At 44.4% G+C, this 16,317-nt stretch overlaps 1 protein-coding gene across 6 annotated transcripts in view; it reads left to right on the forward strand.

The window, feature by feature from the left end:
* Positions 1-9,984: 9,984 nt before the first annotated feature.
* The window catches only part of PROM1 (prominin 1), a 93,146-nt gene continuing 86,813 nt past the window's right edge, over positions 9,985-16,317 (forward strand). For all 6 annotated transcript variants that reach the window (XM_084626857.1, XM_084626862.1, XM_084626858.1 and 3 more), the window contains exon 1: positions 9,985-10,066. The gene's annotated coding sequence lies outside the window, so the exon portion shown is untranslated. The remainder of the gene's footprint in view (positions 10,067-16,317) is intronic.

The following is a 16,317-nucleotide window of genomic DNA, read 5'->3' on the forward strand; positions in this document are numbered from 1 at the left end:
AAGAAAGCATAGAATCAAATGAAGGAAAAATCTTAAATGAACCAAACAGTACCATAGAACCTGTATGGATAGTAATTCCATGCTTGAATAATAAGAATATAGCAGTAGGGATATAATACTGAGCATCTGACCAGGATGGTGATAGTGACTGTGAAATGCTCAGGGAGATTAGAGAGGCTACTAAAATAAAAAACTCAGTAATAATGGGGGAGTTCAACTATCCCCATATTGACTGGGTACATGTCACCTCAGGACAGGATGCAGAGATAAAGTTTCTTGAACCCTTAAATGACTGCTTCTTGGAGCAGCTAGTCCTGGAACCCACAAGAGGAGAGGCAATTCTTGATTTAGTCCTAAGTGTAGCACAGGATCAGGTCCAAGAGGTGAATATAGCTGGACTGCTTAATAATAGTGACCATAATATAATTAAATTTAACATCCCTGTGATGGGGAAAACACCACAGCAGCCCACTACTAGCATTTAATTTCAGAAAGGGGAACCAAATGTGAAATTGCAGGACTACTAACTGTAGTCTATAGACAATCATTTAAATCAGCTTCTGTACCAAATGACTGGAGGATAGCTAATGTGACGCCAATTCTTTAAAAGGGCTCCAGAGGTCACCCCTACAATTACAGGCCGGTAAGCCTGACTTCAGTACCAGGCAAACTGATTGAAACTACAGTAAAGAACAAAACTGTCAGACACATAGATGAACATAATTTGTTGGAGAAGAATCAACATGGTTTTTGTATAGGAAAATCATGCCTCACCAATCTACTAGAATTCTTTGAGGGTGTCAGCAAGTATGTGGAAAAGGGGGATCCAGTGGATATAGTGTATTTAGATTTCCAGAAAGTTTTTGACAAGGTTCCTCACCAAAGGCTCTTAAGCAAAGTAAGCTGTCATGGGATAAGAGGGAAGGTCCTCTGATGGGTCAGTAACTCGTTAAAAGATAGAAAACAAAGGGTAGGAATAAATGGTCAGTTTTCAGAATGGAGAGAGGTAAATAATGGTGTCCCCCAAGGGTCTGTACTGGGTCCAGTCCTATTCAACATATTCATAAATGATCTGGAAAAAGGGGTAAACAGTGCGGTGGCAAAATTTTCAGATGATACAAAACTACTCAAGATAGTTAAGTCCCAGGCAGACTGTGAAGAGCTACAAAAGGATCTCTCAAAACTAGGTGACTGGGCAACAAAATGGCAGATGAAATTAAAATTGATAAATGCAAAGTAATGCACATTGGAAAACATAATCCCAACTATACATATAAAATAATGGGGTCTAAATTAGGTCAAGAAAGAGATCTTGGAGTCATTGTGGATAGTTCTCTGAAAACATCCACTCAATGTGCAGCAGCAGTCAAAAAAGAGAACAGAATGTTGGGAATCATTAGGAAAGGGATAGATAATAAGACAGAAAATATCATATTGCCTCTATATAAATCCCTGGTACACCCACATCTTGAATACTACATGCTGATCTGCTTGCCCCCATCTGAAAAAAGATATATTGGAATTTGAAAAGGTTCAGAAAATGGCAACAAAAATGATTAGGGGTCTAGAATGGCTGCCATATGAGGAGAGATTAATAAGACTGGAACTTTTCAGCCCGGCAAAGAGACGACTAAGGGGGGATATGAAAGAGGTCTATAAAATCATGACTAATGTAGAGAAAGTAAATAAGGAAGTGTTATTTACCCATTCACACAACATATGAACCAAGGGTCACACACTGAAATTAATAGGTAGCATGTTTAAAACAAACAAAAGGAAGTATTTTTTCACACAATGCACAGTCAACCTGTGAAAGTCCTTGCCAGAGGATGTTGTGAAGACCAAGACTATAACAGGGTTCAAAAAAGAACTAGATAATTCTCGAAGGTAGGGTTCATCAATGGCTATTAGCCAGGGTGGGCTGCAATGATGTCCCTAGCCTGTTTGCCAGAAGCTGGGAATGGGTGACAGGGGATGAATCATTTGATGATTACCTGTTCTGTTCATTCCCTCTGGGGCACCTGTCATCTGCCACTGTCAGAAGACAGGATACTGGGCTAGATGGACCTTTGGTCTGACTCAGTTCTTATGTTCTTATGGCTTGAGGTTTATGCTGGGACTCAAGTGAGAGATAGGTGCCCAGGCGCCAGCCTGAGCGAGCAGTACTCATCGCAGAGGCAGACACATAGGCTCTGTGGCCTTGGGAACTTGTACAGTGAAAATGTAGGTGCTGAAGGATTTTAGGTGCCTCCAGAGTTGGGCAGCAGGGGAGCAAGGGTTCTGAGGATCATAGTGCTGCCTAAATATTGGACTTAGGTGCCTAACATGGGCAATCCTTTTGTGGATCTGGGCCTTGAGGACCATTGCCAGCTGCTGTAAGTTGGTGCTTGCCAAGTTAGGCTGCTTAAACTTGTTCCAGGTCAGAAAATCAGGGGATCATTACTGTGTTAGTTCTCAGCTTTCTTCTCTTTTCCCCACTCTTCTGGGCTGCACTTGGGGAGCTGCCTAGGGCAAGGCAGCCATCACTTGCTAGGCACTTCCCTCGACTCAGGCAGAACCATTTGAGCTCCCACCCTACTATCCTTCATCCAACAGGAACAGAATTGCTCTCTTTTTCCTCCCCTGAGGTGCAGCAGGAATCAGTAGGGAAACTGCTGAGCAGCTGTAGCAGGGAAAGGTCAGCAGCTGTTCAGAATGCTCTTGGATCACATCAGAGCTGCTCCTGGAGTTGCCTGCAAAGCAGTAGAAGGCAGATGGTGAGGTCAGACCCCCATCCACCATCTCAAGGTGATAAGGCTAATTCAGACATTTCCATTTAAAAATCAGCGTGCCACTCAGCGAACACATTTTCAGTCAATAGTCCTACACTAATTATCTTGACAGTCACTTTCAAGTGCCTAAAGACTGGACACCTGTAGTATAAGGAAACTCACACATAACTGGAAAATTGTACCTTTGTTTCATTCACCACCCTTGTCAAGGTTCCTCCCCCACTCTGAACTCTAGGGTACAGATGTGGGGACCTGCATGAAAAACCTCCTAAGCTTATCTTTACCAGCTTAGGTCAAAACTTCCCCAAGGTACAAAATATTACACCCGTTATCCTTGGACTGGCCGCTACCACCACCAAACTAATACTGGTTACTGGGGAAGAGCTGTTTGGACGCGTCCTTCCCCCCAAAATACTTCCCAAAACCTTGCACCCCACTTCCTGGACGAGGTTTGGTAAAAAGCCTCACCAATTTGCTTAGGTGACTACAGATCCAGACCCTTGGATCTTAAGAACAATGAACAATCCTCCCAACACTTGCACCCCCCCTTTCCTGGGAAATGTTGGATAAAAAGCCTCACCAATTTGCATAGGTGACCACAGACCCAAACCCTTGGATCTGAGAACAATGAAAAAGCATTCAGTTTCTTACAAGAAGACTTTTAATAAAAATAGAAGTAAATAGAAATAAAGAAATCCCCCCTGTAAAATCAGGATGGTAGATATCTTACAGGGTAATTAGATTCAAAAACATAGAGAACCCCTCTAGGCAAAACCTTAAGTTACAAAAAAAATACACAGACAGAAATAGTTATTCTATTCAGCACAATTCTTTTCTCAGCCATTTAAAGAAATCATAATCTAACACATACCTAGCTAGATTACTTACTAAAAGTTCTAAGACTCCATTCCTGTTGTGTCCCTGGCCAAGACGACTACAGACAGACCCAGACCCTTTGTTTCTCTCCCTCCTCCCAGCTTTTGAAAGTATCTTGTCTCCTCATTGGTCATTTTGGTCAGGTGCCAGCGAGGTTACCTTTAGCTTCTTAACCCTTTACAGGTGAGAGGAGCTTTCCCCTGGCCAGGAGGGATTTCAAAGGGGTTTACCCTTCCCTTTATATTTATGACAACCCTATACACCAAAAGCTGGGAAAGATGTTATGCATTGTTCATGTTGAACAGAAGGCATGGACTTGCCTAACATTAGCAAATTAGTTTCATTGACAAATTTATTTTTTGCAAAAACTAACTCTATTTTGTGAAAATTAGCAGATCTGCCTATAATTCCATTTAAGTACTTCAGAAGAAACCCACCTACAGGGATATGCGAACTATTGTTGTGTTTCATATAATAGTATAGTGATAGCTCACTATTGATGAGCCAAGTGAAAACTTGAGTATCTTCTGGCCAAGCAGAGCTAGATTTACTTTTATATCTGACTTCTCATGTCACCCCGTTATATACATAATCTCTTCCATATTTCTGACTGCTCTCCTATGCATCACTGCAATTATTTATCTCTGTAACTGTATGACTTACCTCTATAGCCTGTAGGTACAGTAATCAAATTGGCACTGAAATTTTGCCTTTCCATTTTATTTTTATATAGGGCAAAGGAATCAAATTCAGTAGATAGTTTGAAGAAAAGTTTTGGGTGCTCATGACCTGCATTTGCTATTTGGAAACAAATGTTGCCCAATCATTTGTGACTATTTTAGGTGATGTACTATTGAATCTGAACTCCTCATTCCCTAGTTCATTCTTGAATGCTTCCAATTTGGCTGCTACACCTTTATTTTCCCTAAGGATATTTTACAGCTGTAGATAGCAGTGTCCTTGGTTTCTTTCTACCTCTGTCAGTTATTTCTATCTGTAAACAGAGTGAAAAAATGGGGGGGGGGAAAGCCTTCTATAGATCAGTGTTTTTAGGGATATCTAGGGCAGCATTCTGATCTCATTTCACCAATGTAAATTCTTACTGTGCCATGAATAGTAGCACTGAAAAGTGAAACTGACTCTGTGAAAAGTGCACAAGACTTATTCCTACCAGTTATGTTTTGATATCCCAGTTGGGGAAAACCCAGTTGGAGAAGCGTTATTTACCCCTCAAAAAAAGAATCAGATAAATTCATGGATGATAGGCTATTAGCCAAGATGATCAGAGATGTAACCCCATGTTCTTGGTGTCCCGGAACTGCTGATTGCCAAAAGCTGGGAATGGACAATAGTGGATGGATCACTTGATAAATGCCCTGTCCATTCTCTCTGAAGCATCTGGCAACGGTCACTGTTGGAAGACAGGTTTCAGAGTAACAGCCGTGTTAGTCTGTATTTGCAAAAAGAAAAGGAGTACTTGTGGCACCTTAGAGACTAACCAATTTATTTGAGCATGAGCTTTCGTGAGCTACAGCTCACTTCATCGGATTCATGCCGTGGAAACTGTAGCAGACTTTATATATACACAGAGAATATGAAAAAATACCTCCTCCCACCCCACTGTCCAGCTGGTAATAGCTTATCTAAAGTGATCATCAGGTGGGCCATTTCCAGCACAAATCCAGGTTTTCTCACCCTCCACCCCCCCACACAAATTCACTCTCCTGCTGGTGATAGCCCATCCAAAGTGACAACTCTTTACACAATGTGCATGATAATCAAGTTGGGCCATTTCCTGCACAAATCCAGGTTCTCTCACCCCCTCACCCCCCTCCCAAAAACCACACACACACAAACTCACTATCCTGCTGGTAATAGCTCATCCAAAGTGACCATTCTCCCTACAATGTGCATAATTAAGGTGGGCCATTTCCAGCACAAATCCAGGTTTTCTCACATCCCCCCCACCCCCATACACACACAAACTCACTCTCCTGCTGGTAATAGCTCATCCAAACTGACCACTCTCCAAGTTTAAATCCAAGTTAAACCAGAACATCTGGGGGGGGGGTAGGAAAAAACAAGAGGAAATAGGCTACCTTGCATAATGACTTAGCCACTCCCAGTCTCTATTTAAGCCTAAATTAATAGTATCCAATTTGCAAATGAATTCCAATTCATCAGTTTCTCGCTGGAGTCTGGGTTTGAAGTTTTTTTGTTTTAAGATAGCGACCTTCATGTCTGTGATTGCGTGACCAGAGAGATTGAAGTGTTCTCCGACTGGTTTATGAATGTTATAATTCTTGACATCTGATTTGTGTCCATTTATTCTTTTACGTAGAGACTGTCCAGTTTGACCAATGTACATGGCAGAGGGGCATTGCTGGCACATGATGGCATATATCACATTGGTGGATGTGCAGGTATACGAGCCTCTGATAGTGTGGCTGATGTTATTAGGCCCTGTGATGGTGTCCCCTGAATAGATATGTAGGCACAATTGGCAACGGGCTTTGTTGCAAGGATAAGTTCCTGGGTTAGTGGTTCTGTTGTATGGTATGTGGTTGTTGGTGAGTATTTGCTTCAGGTTGCGGGGCTGTCTGTAGGCAAGGACTGGCCTGTCTCCCAAGATTTGTGAGAGTGTTGGGTCATCCTTTAGGATAGGTTGTAGATCCTTAATAATGCGTTGGAGGGGTTTTAGTTGGGGGCTGAAGGTGACGGCTAGTGGCGTTCTGTTATTTTCTTTGTTAGGCCTGTCCTGTAGTAGGTAACTTCTGGGAACTCTTCTGGCTCTATCAATCTGTTTCTTTACTTCCGCAGGTGGGTATTGTAGTTGTAAGAAAGCTTGACAGAGATCTTGTAGGTGTTCGTCTCTGTCTGAGGGGTTGGAGCAAATGCGGTTGTATCGCAGAGCTTGGCTGTAGACGATGGATCGTGTGGTGTGGTCAGGGTGAAAGCTGGAGGCATGCAGGTAGGAATAGCGGTCAGTAGGTTTCCGGTATAGGGTGGTGTTTATGTGACCATTGTTTATTAGCACTGTAGTGTCCAGGAAGTGGATTTCTTGTGTGGACTGGACCAGGCTGAGGTTGGTGGTGGGATGGAAATTGTTGAAATCATGGTGGAATTCCTCAAGGGCTTCTTTTCCATGGGTCCAGATGATGAAGATGTCATCAATATAGCGCAAGTAGAGTAGGGGCTTTAGGGGACGAGAGCTGAGGAAGCGTTGTTCTAAATCAGCCATAAAAATGTTGGCATACTGTGGGGCCATGCGGGTACCCATAGCAGTGCCGCTGATCTGAAGGTATACATTGTCCCCAAATGTGAAATAGTTATGGACTACAAGCCGTCAGGAACACTATCCCCGATAATGTCACGGCTAACCTGGTGGCTGAACTTTGTGACTTTGTCCTTACCCATAACTATTTCACATTTGGGGACAATGTATACCTTCAGATCAGTGGCACTGCTATGGGTACCCGCATGGCCCCACAGTATGCCAACATTTTTATGGCTGATTTAGAACAACGCTTCCTCAGCTCTCGTCCCCTAAAGCCCCTACTCTACTTGCGCTATATTGATGACATCTTCATCATCTGGACCCATGGAAAAGAAGCCCTTGAGGAATTCCACCATGATTTCAACAATTTCCATCCCACCACCAACCTCAGCCTGGTCCAGTCCACACAAGAAATCCACTTCCTGGACACTACAGTGCTAATAAACAATGGTCACATAAACACCACCCTATACCAGAAACCTACTGACCGCTATTCCTACCTGCATGCCTCCAGCTTTCACCCTGACCACACCACACGATCCATCGTCTACAGCCAAGCTCTGCGATACAACCGCATTTGCTCCAACCCCTCAGACAGAGACAAACACCTACAAGATCTCTGTCAAGCTTTCTTACAACTACAATACCCACCTGCAGAAGTAAAGAAACAGATTGATAGAGCCAGAAGAGTTCCCAGAAGTTACCTACTACAGGACAGGCCTAACAAAGAAAATAACAGAACGCCACTAGCCGTCACCTTCAGCCCCCAACTAAAACCCCTCCAACGCATTATTAAGGATCTACAACCTATCCTAAAGGATGACCCAACACTCTCACAAATCTTGGGAGACAGGCCAGTCCTTGCCTACAGACAGCCCCGCAACCTGAAGCAAATACTCACCAACAACCACATACCATACAACAGAACCACTAACCCAGGAACTTATCCTTGCAACAAAGCCCGTTGCCAATTGTGCCTACATATCTATTCAGGGGACACCATCACAGGGCCTAATAACATCAGCCACACTATCAGAGGCTCGTATACCTGCACATCCACCAATGTGATATATGCCATCATGTGCCAGCAATGCCCCTCTGCCATGTACATTGGTCAAACTGGACAGTCTCTACGTAAAAGAATAAATGGACACAAATCAGATGTCAAGAATTATAACATTCATAAACCAGTCGGAGAACACGTCAATCTCTCTGGTCACGCAATCACAGACATGAAGGTCGCTATCTTAAAACAAAAAAACTTCAAACCCAGACTCCAGCGAGAAACTGATGAATTGGAATTCATTTGCAAATTGGATACTATTAATTTAGGCTTAAATAGAGACTGGGAGTGGCTAAGTCATTATGCAAGGTAGCCTATTTCCTCTTGTTTTTTCCTACCCCCCCCCCCCAGATGTTCTGGTTTAACTTGGATTTAAACTTGGAGAGTGGTCAGTTTGGATGAGCTATTACCAGCAGGAGAGTGAGTTTGTGTGTGTATGGGGGTGGGGGGGATGTGAGAAAACCTGGATTTGTGCTGGAAATGGCCCACCTTAATTATGCACATTGTAGGGAGAATGGTCACTTTGGATGAGCTATTACCAGCAGGATAGTGAGTTTGTGTGTGTGTGGTTTTTGGGAGGGGGGTGAGGGGGTGAGAGAACCTGGATTTGTGCAGGAAATGGCCCAACTTGATTATCATGCACATTGTGTAAAGAGTTGTCACTTTGGATGGGCTATCACCAGCAGGAGAGTGAATTTGTGTGGGGGGGTGGAGGGTGAGAAAACCTGGATTTGTGCTGGAAATGGCCCACCTGATGATCACTTTAGATAAGCTATTACCAGCTGGACAGTGGGGTGGGAGGAGGTATTTTTTCATATTCTCTGTGTATATATAAAGTCTGCTACAGTTTCCACGGCATGCATCCGATGAAGTGAGCTGTAGCTCACGAAAGCTTGTGCTCAAATAAATTGGTTAGTTTCTAAGGTGCCACAAGTACTCCTTTTCTTGTTGGAAGACAGGATACTGGGCCAGGCAGACCATTGATCTGACCTAGTATGGCTGTTCTTATGTTCTTAAAACCAAGTGAAAATCTCAAAAATAAATAAAAAAAATACACAACGTGACAAGGAGCACACAAATACAGTCCCAGGAGAATGGAAGGTCCTGCAGATTGACATATAGAAATAGAGAGTTTGGGGACATTAATTTGGCTCCCTGTCCTACTAAAAATTCACTGGTCTCTTTTAGAAGTCAAAGGAACCACTTAGAAACAGGGACACGAATCCTGGGAGTAGAAAGTATAATCTTGTTAGGAAATCAGGGCAACCTCAGAAAAGATAAAATAAGATATTGTTCCAAAAGCCAAAGATAGAAACAGCTTTTAATAATGTAATTTACAGGCCACACATAAGTGTGGGATTGCAAAAGAATATTAAGTGCTGCTTTCTTAAACCTCAGAATAAGGGGCAGAAGAGCATTCACAAATCACCAATCTAGGGGGTAAAAATGGGAGGCTGGCGCCAACTGACAAAATTAAACTCTAGTTTCTCCCCAGTTTTTTGAGGAGCTCATATTTTGGCTCAGCCCACTAGGTATAGGGATACTGTCCCATGGGATCCGTTTTGAGTTTGAACTCTTCACAGCAAAGAGGTGTCTTTTGGACCCTGGTCGCTGGTTCGCCCCACCACTGTAGAAATAAAGGGCGACCTGTGAAGACGATCTGGATCCGGAACCCCTGGCTGCTGGAGTCCCTCAGGCCCCTGCAGGAACCACCTGCACAACTTGGAGCCAGCTCTGAAGTTTCAGGAGGCCTAAAGTCTGGAGCCCGCAGCTCTGGGCTGAGTCTCTTTGCCCCCCCCCCCCCGGCTTGCACAGAAAGCAACAGGTGGTCGAGCGCTGCATGCTGCTGGGGAACCTAGCGCGCGGCCCCTCGCCCGACTTCAGCCTCCCGCGCTGCTCCCGCAGCCCCGCGCCGAATCAGTCATGAGCGGGGTGTGGGGTCGCGGGGAGCTGCTGATTGGTGCGTGCGGCAGAGGGCGGCGCCTGCCTGGCGGGGAGGCGGCCGGGCGGGGAGACTCGGCGCGTTGAGCCGGGAGCCGCTGGACCAGCCGGAGCCTGCGGGAGCGGGCTGTCCGCGGGGTGAGTGCCCGGCTGGCTCTCCCCGCGCGCGCCGGCCACTTGCAGCCCGCCGCGGCGCCGCTCCGTGGTGCGGGAGCCCGGGGGAGGGGGTTGCACCCGGGCTGCTGGGCAGAGTGCACGGATCCTGCCCTGCGAGTTGCTGCTCTTGCCCGGGTGGCGGGTCCGCAGGAAGCGCCGGGCGGGGGTCGGGGTCTCGGAAAGCCTGGCCCGTGGGCTGGGGTGTGAGAGGGTATAGAAACCATCGGTGTGTGCGGGAGAGACGTAACCACTGGAGAGAGTGGAGCGGTACCTCCATAGAAAGCTTTGAGGCAGAGCTAGCCCATGGGGGGGCCCCAAGCAGGGATATTTGGGGTGGGGCCTGATCCGTCACCCACCGCTAAAATACTGATTATTTGTACAAACCAAAAAAAAAAAAAAGGGCAAACTTAATGCATATTAATCGTTAAAAAGCCCACGTTCAATAACTTGATCAGTATTTTGGGGGTAATACTAAATCAGGACCCCTTTGAGCTTCTTGGGCCGCTAATCCATTGCTCAGCCTGCTTGTGCCTACACTGCTTGTGTAGTCTGGGGGTGTGAGGGAGAGGGATCCAGGGCCACTGGGGGGGCAAGCGGGACAATTTGCCCTGGGCCCCACAGGGGCCCCCACGAGAGTTTTCAGGGGCGGGTCCTTCAGTGCTGCCGAACACACCCGGAGTGAAGGCCGTGGAGGGATCCCTTGTAATAGCCATGGGAGAAGGAAGGGAGACCCTGCTTGCCCTCACCCCACATCCAAACAGTGGATGTGGGGTGAGGGCAAGCAGAAGGAACCCCCATAGGAAGCATTGAGGGAAGCGAGGGGTCCCTCTATAGAAAACACTATGAAGGGGGGAGGCGTGTGTGACGGAAGGGTGGGACATCCTTCCCGTTATCGAAAACATTGTGATGGGACTGTATATTCTCTGCTGTGAATGAAGATGATTCCTTGACCCCCTAATGCTGTGTCTGTATGAATTTTGCTGAGAAGGGTGTGTAGTTTATGTTGGGGTCATTGACTTTTCGAAAGGAAGTGGACTCGAGACCAGGTTTGGATGTGAGACAAGCACAAGGCAGTACTGTGGGAGAAAAATGAGGACCTCCAGAGAGATTAACTAGTATACCACACTAACCAGTAGCCCAAATATGTGTATGGGGCGGTGTCAAAGTCTCTGCTGAGAGTACCCCGGTATTGTGTGCTGAGAGTACCTCGGTAGTGACTAACCACACTACGGAGATGAGTAGGGTGCTGTTTTAGAAACCACTTTATCTACCAGGTTCAAGAGGTACTGTTGTAATAAGCAATACTATGCTGTCGTATCTGCAGTCCAATCTTGTGTCCAGACTTGCAGCAGAGACCCAGCCATGCTCATCTCATGGCTTTGTATATGTTATAACATTTTATTGTGCTCACACATGAGTGTGAAGAGTTGAGTTAGATTATGAGATACTGACCATTAGTCAGTGTAGTTCAGGACAAATCATATTGAAAGGTCATGAATGATTACATTCTGGTCCCAGCAGGGTGAACTCAATCATGAAGTGTGTTTGTTTTGTGGGGTGGGGAAGGGAAGGTGGAGGGAGAGAGAGAGGAGTTGACTCTATCTCCTTCCATGCATCATACCCAGGGAAGAAATTAAGAAAGAAGCTGTAAAATCAGTTCTGTAACTCCAACCAGGGCAGAGTTTAAACACAAATCATACTATGTAATTTTTAGAATTAAACTGGTGGAGGGGGGAGGAAAATCCCAACTATTTAAATATAATTTGGAAGAAGGGGGGAGGTCTTGTCCCATTTATGAGATATTATGTACGCAATTATATGCTGTAATCCATTTTCTTCTGCATTAGAACCTTACCAGCACACCCCACCAGTTCTGAACTGTCAGCACGGCAGATTTCCTTTTTATGGAATGGCTTCATAATGTTTGTTGTTTTTATAATCTTTTATTATTGCTCTACAGTGCCCTCATAGGGTATGCTTTATAAATATTATCAGAGCAAACAAACTGATTTTTTTTTCTGTTCCACTTAATGAATCTATAATCTAAACATCTGGTCAACTGGCTAAAATTAGACCACCTGCCCAACTCTTTCTTTCTTGGGGATGGAGACTGCCTCCCCGGAATTAATTTTAAGGCAATTGTTAAAATTATCACCTTATTACGAGGGATTTTGCTGTGTTTCAATAAAACACAACGAATTTTTAAATTTTCCTTTTTAAATCTTTGATTTTTTGAGACACATCCAGAAAATACATTCCTGTGTTCTGCATATCTGGCTGCTGTGACTCAAGCCCTTCTCCGGTTTTATCCCACTTGGAACTCACAATATGCATGTTAGATACAAGTTGAGACTATCCAGTATTTAGTTTTGTTTATTGTTTTGCTACTGTGTTCTGCAGTCCCTGATGTTTAGAAGGTTCACATACTCCCTACTCCTCCTATGGCAACAAGTTGCAGTCATTAAATCACAGGCCTAGAAGAGGTTTTGTAACCGAACACCACACCTTTTGTGACTTGCCAGTGGCTAGTGTGACTTATCATTTTATGTATTCTGAATGTGAAGATTTATATTTTTTTGTGTGTATGGAATCAAAAGTTATAATACAGTACAGGTAACTGTCAGTCATGTGGCTGTGACCTCATAATTTGCATTGCTCTTGTGGTGGTTGGTGTCAATGGAATCTTGAGATGGAATTATAGACCAACTTTTCAAATGGTTAATGTAAAAAAAAATGTTGATCTGTCCTTGATCTGTGCCCAGCATGGGCAAATGCCCCTTCTTCTGCCCTCCATTCTTTGTTCATTGCCAGAGGGCTCCCACATCCTGCTCTAACAGTCTGGCTCCTGGTTGATTGAATCTCAGTTCAGAGTGAATTGCAGTCACATCACTGGATTGCAATATTATGTTTGCATAGATTGCAGCGTTAAAGGGAAGAAGTGCAGTGTAGTTGTTAAAATAGAAAATGAGAAGTTGGAGAACCTGTGTGCTGTTTCTGGCTCTGCAGCTGAGGCTCAGTCTGATCTTAGAACAGTTCCTTAACCACTCTGTGTCTCAATCTCTCCATTTTTAACAAGGGGATGCCTACCTACTTACCTACCTATCTGTCTCTGTGTCAGGCATGTCTAAGCTTAACTAATGTAGTAAGGTGACTTGAGAATCTTGGATGAAATGTGCTATTTGTATGGAGTTAGTATTATAGCATACTTTATATAAAGTTTGTGGCATGCTCTATAGAGTGATAGACCGCAGATGCCCTAGAGTTGGGTGTAGTGCAGGGGTGGGCAAACTTTTTGGCCCGAGGGCCACATCTGGGTATGGAAATTCTATGGCGGGCCGTGAATGCTCACAAAGTCGGTGGTTGGGGTGCGGCAGGGGGTGAGGGCTCTGGCTGGTGGAGCGGATTCTGGGATGGAGCCAGAAATGAGGAGTTCAGGTTGTGGGAGGAGGCTCTAAGCTGGGGTAAAGGGTTGGGGTGCGGGGGGGGAAGAGGGCTCTCGTTGGAGGTGCAGGCTCTGGGATGGCGCTGGGGGTGCAGGAGGGTGGTCTGGGTTGGGACCGAGGAGTTCGGAGGGCGGGAGGGGATCAGAGCTGGGGCAGGGGGTTGGGGCATGGGAGTGGATCAGGGGTACAAGCTCCGGGCAGCGCTTACCTCAAGCAGTTCCCGGAAGCAGTGGTATGTCCCGCCTCCGGCTTCTACGCGAGGCGTAGCCAGGAGGCTCTGTGCGCTGCTTTGTCCGCAGGTGCCGCCCCTGCAGTTCCTATTGGCCATGGTTCCTAGCCAATGGGAGCTGCGGGGGCAGCACTTGGGGCACGCGCAGAGCGGGGCAAGCCCCCAACCCCACTCCCTGGCTGGAGTGCCAGAGTGGGACAAGCCCCAGACCCTGCTTCCCAGTGGAAGCTCGAGGGCCGGATTAAAATGTCTGAAGGCCCGGATGTGGCCCGCCGGCTGTAGTTTGCCCATCTCTGGTGTAGTGACTTCTGTATATAGAAAGGTATGAGGAGGGGTTTTGGGGGGAGCCAAAAACTTGTATTTTTAAAGATGAAAGTTAATACCCTTTCCAATTACAACGAGAAATAAACTAAATTATTCCATTCAGTTACATTCTTTTTTATGTAGCTGAACTTAAGGTTTTCATGAAAAACAAGGACATTAAAATAAATGTCCTGTAGCTTGTGAATTAATTAATAAAAATCTTTTAAAATATTATACTGCTCTGTTTCCTCCCCACCCCCCCCCCACTGAATATGAAAAATCTGTGTATGGCCATGAATGTAGCTCACAAGGTGCAAGAGTATAGAGTAATGTGCGTTTTGTTTCTAATGATACAAAGGGCTCATGCTATGGTGAAGAGTGTCCTAGAAATAAACTCTTATCTATGTTTGTAGCATTTTTTTGTCGCTCTTGCAGCTTTGCCTTGGGGATTGGTAGTCTTTTTACTGATTACGTATTCTGTGGATAGGTCTCTTTTTCCAACGCTGTCGATCTACTGTAGCATCATTAGCGAGCAACAAACTTCCAAAAAGTTTTCTTTTGCAGAGCAAGGTAAGGAAAACAGAAGGATCCCATTCATAGCCCAGATCCCTTGTGATTTGAGTAGGGGAGCTGTCATTCAGTGAGTGGAATTCCTATTCAGATGCACATTGGCTTTTTGTGCCATAGGATTGGTAACATTTCTGCAAGCTCCTGATTGCTATTATTGATACAGCACCCATAATGTGCTGTTGCTTTACAGAGCACTGGTCTTGAGGAGAATTTACACTCTGTTTTTTGAAATAGCATGGCAAGAAATACCACCTGTCAGAGGTAGGATAGAGACCCCAGTAAGGATTCTAGAGGCATTCCTTTTTGATTCCCAAGAGGCCAGGGGAACGAAAGCTATTTTATTTCTAATGTGTGGTTGCTAAATTTATTTATATTTATAATGATAGCATCTGCGGATTTCATTGGCCTCTGTAGAAATGAAGAACATATATGTTCTTGCCCTCATAGCAGGGTGCCCATTAGGGTCCTGAAATATGGGATTGGACTCATTGGACCTTGCATTCTCAACAGAATTCTTCTGTTAAGCCTACAAATCTTTTAACGTTGTTACTGTATGACTTAATATTTTCTACAGAGTCACACTGGTAATAGTTCTTTTTCTCCATCAAGGAGGCACCTTCATAATGCTTTACTCCTGTCTGCATAATTCTGTGAAACCAAACCTATTCAGGTTTGGCAATTAAGGGCTCAATTTATCACCCATTGAAGTCAATTGGAACCTTTCCACTGACTTCATTAACCATTGAATCAGACCCTAATTGATTAGAACTCAAAGCTAAATAATAGATTTACTTGAAAATTACCAGAAAATTCAAATTTCTCTCAGAAGTTGTGTTCAAAATTTTGGGCAGAAATACTATTTTTTTCATACAAAACAAAGAGGCTGAACTCCTGTTAACTTTAAATGTGAAATAGAACCCAACTTTAACTATGATGTTCCTACCATTCCATAATTAGAGGCATTCTAAGCAATTTACAATGTATGTTGCTTGTTACATTTAATCATAGCACAATATATAAAGGGATAAGATAGCAATCCATGATGAAGAAAATCTTGAAGACTAAAGAATGAAGTAAACAAATGGGGGGAGGGGGAATATAAGAGATCCTTTGGGCTTATATATCTGTTTGGTTCATAGCATAGATGCTTTGCAACAATCAGTTATTGCTTTGAAAACATTCAAATATTTGAATTTATATGTGTGGCTTTTAGACTACTGCATTGAGCATCATGCTTCAGGGTAGTTGAAAAGACCACCTTTTTTGAATAAGCATAGGTTATTCAAATATTTAGAGTATTATTAGAGTTGCTCTTTCCTGGCTTTCTCTAGCAAAGATAGGACAGTTACTGAGAGGATACAGAAGCTGAACGTCACGAAGGAGAGGAATAATCTTTGTTCCTGGCTCTGATTTTGAATTCTTCTGTCTGAGAGCTCCTCTAGCTGTTGACTGATATTTTGAACAAAGCATGTTTATCGCTCTTTGCAGCAATAAGTAATGGATCTGTGGTGTAGCTTGGTGTAGTCCAGTTGATAAACTGGATTTCTCCTCAGAACACTTGCTGTGTGTAATTCAACAGGGGCTATGAAAGATGGGAAAAGGTTCTCAGATTTCCCCATAGCTCTGGCGTACTCCTGCATCACCACCAACATTGTCGTTTTCTGCCTTCATGTTTTTCATGTTTCATC

Source organism: Lepidochelys olivacea, assembly GCF_965140295.1.
Source record: "Lepidochelys olivacea isolate rLepOli2 genome assembly, chromosome: 4".
NCBI lineage: Eukaryota > Metazoa > Chordata > Testudines > Cheloniidae > Lepidochelys > Lepidochelys olivacea.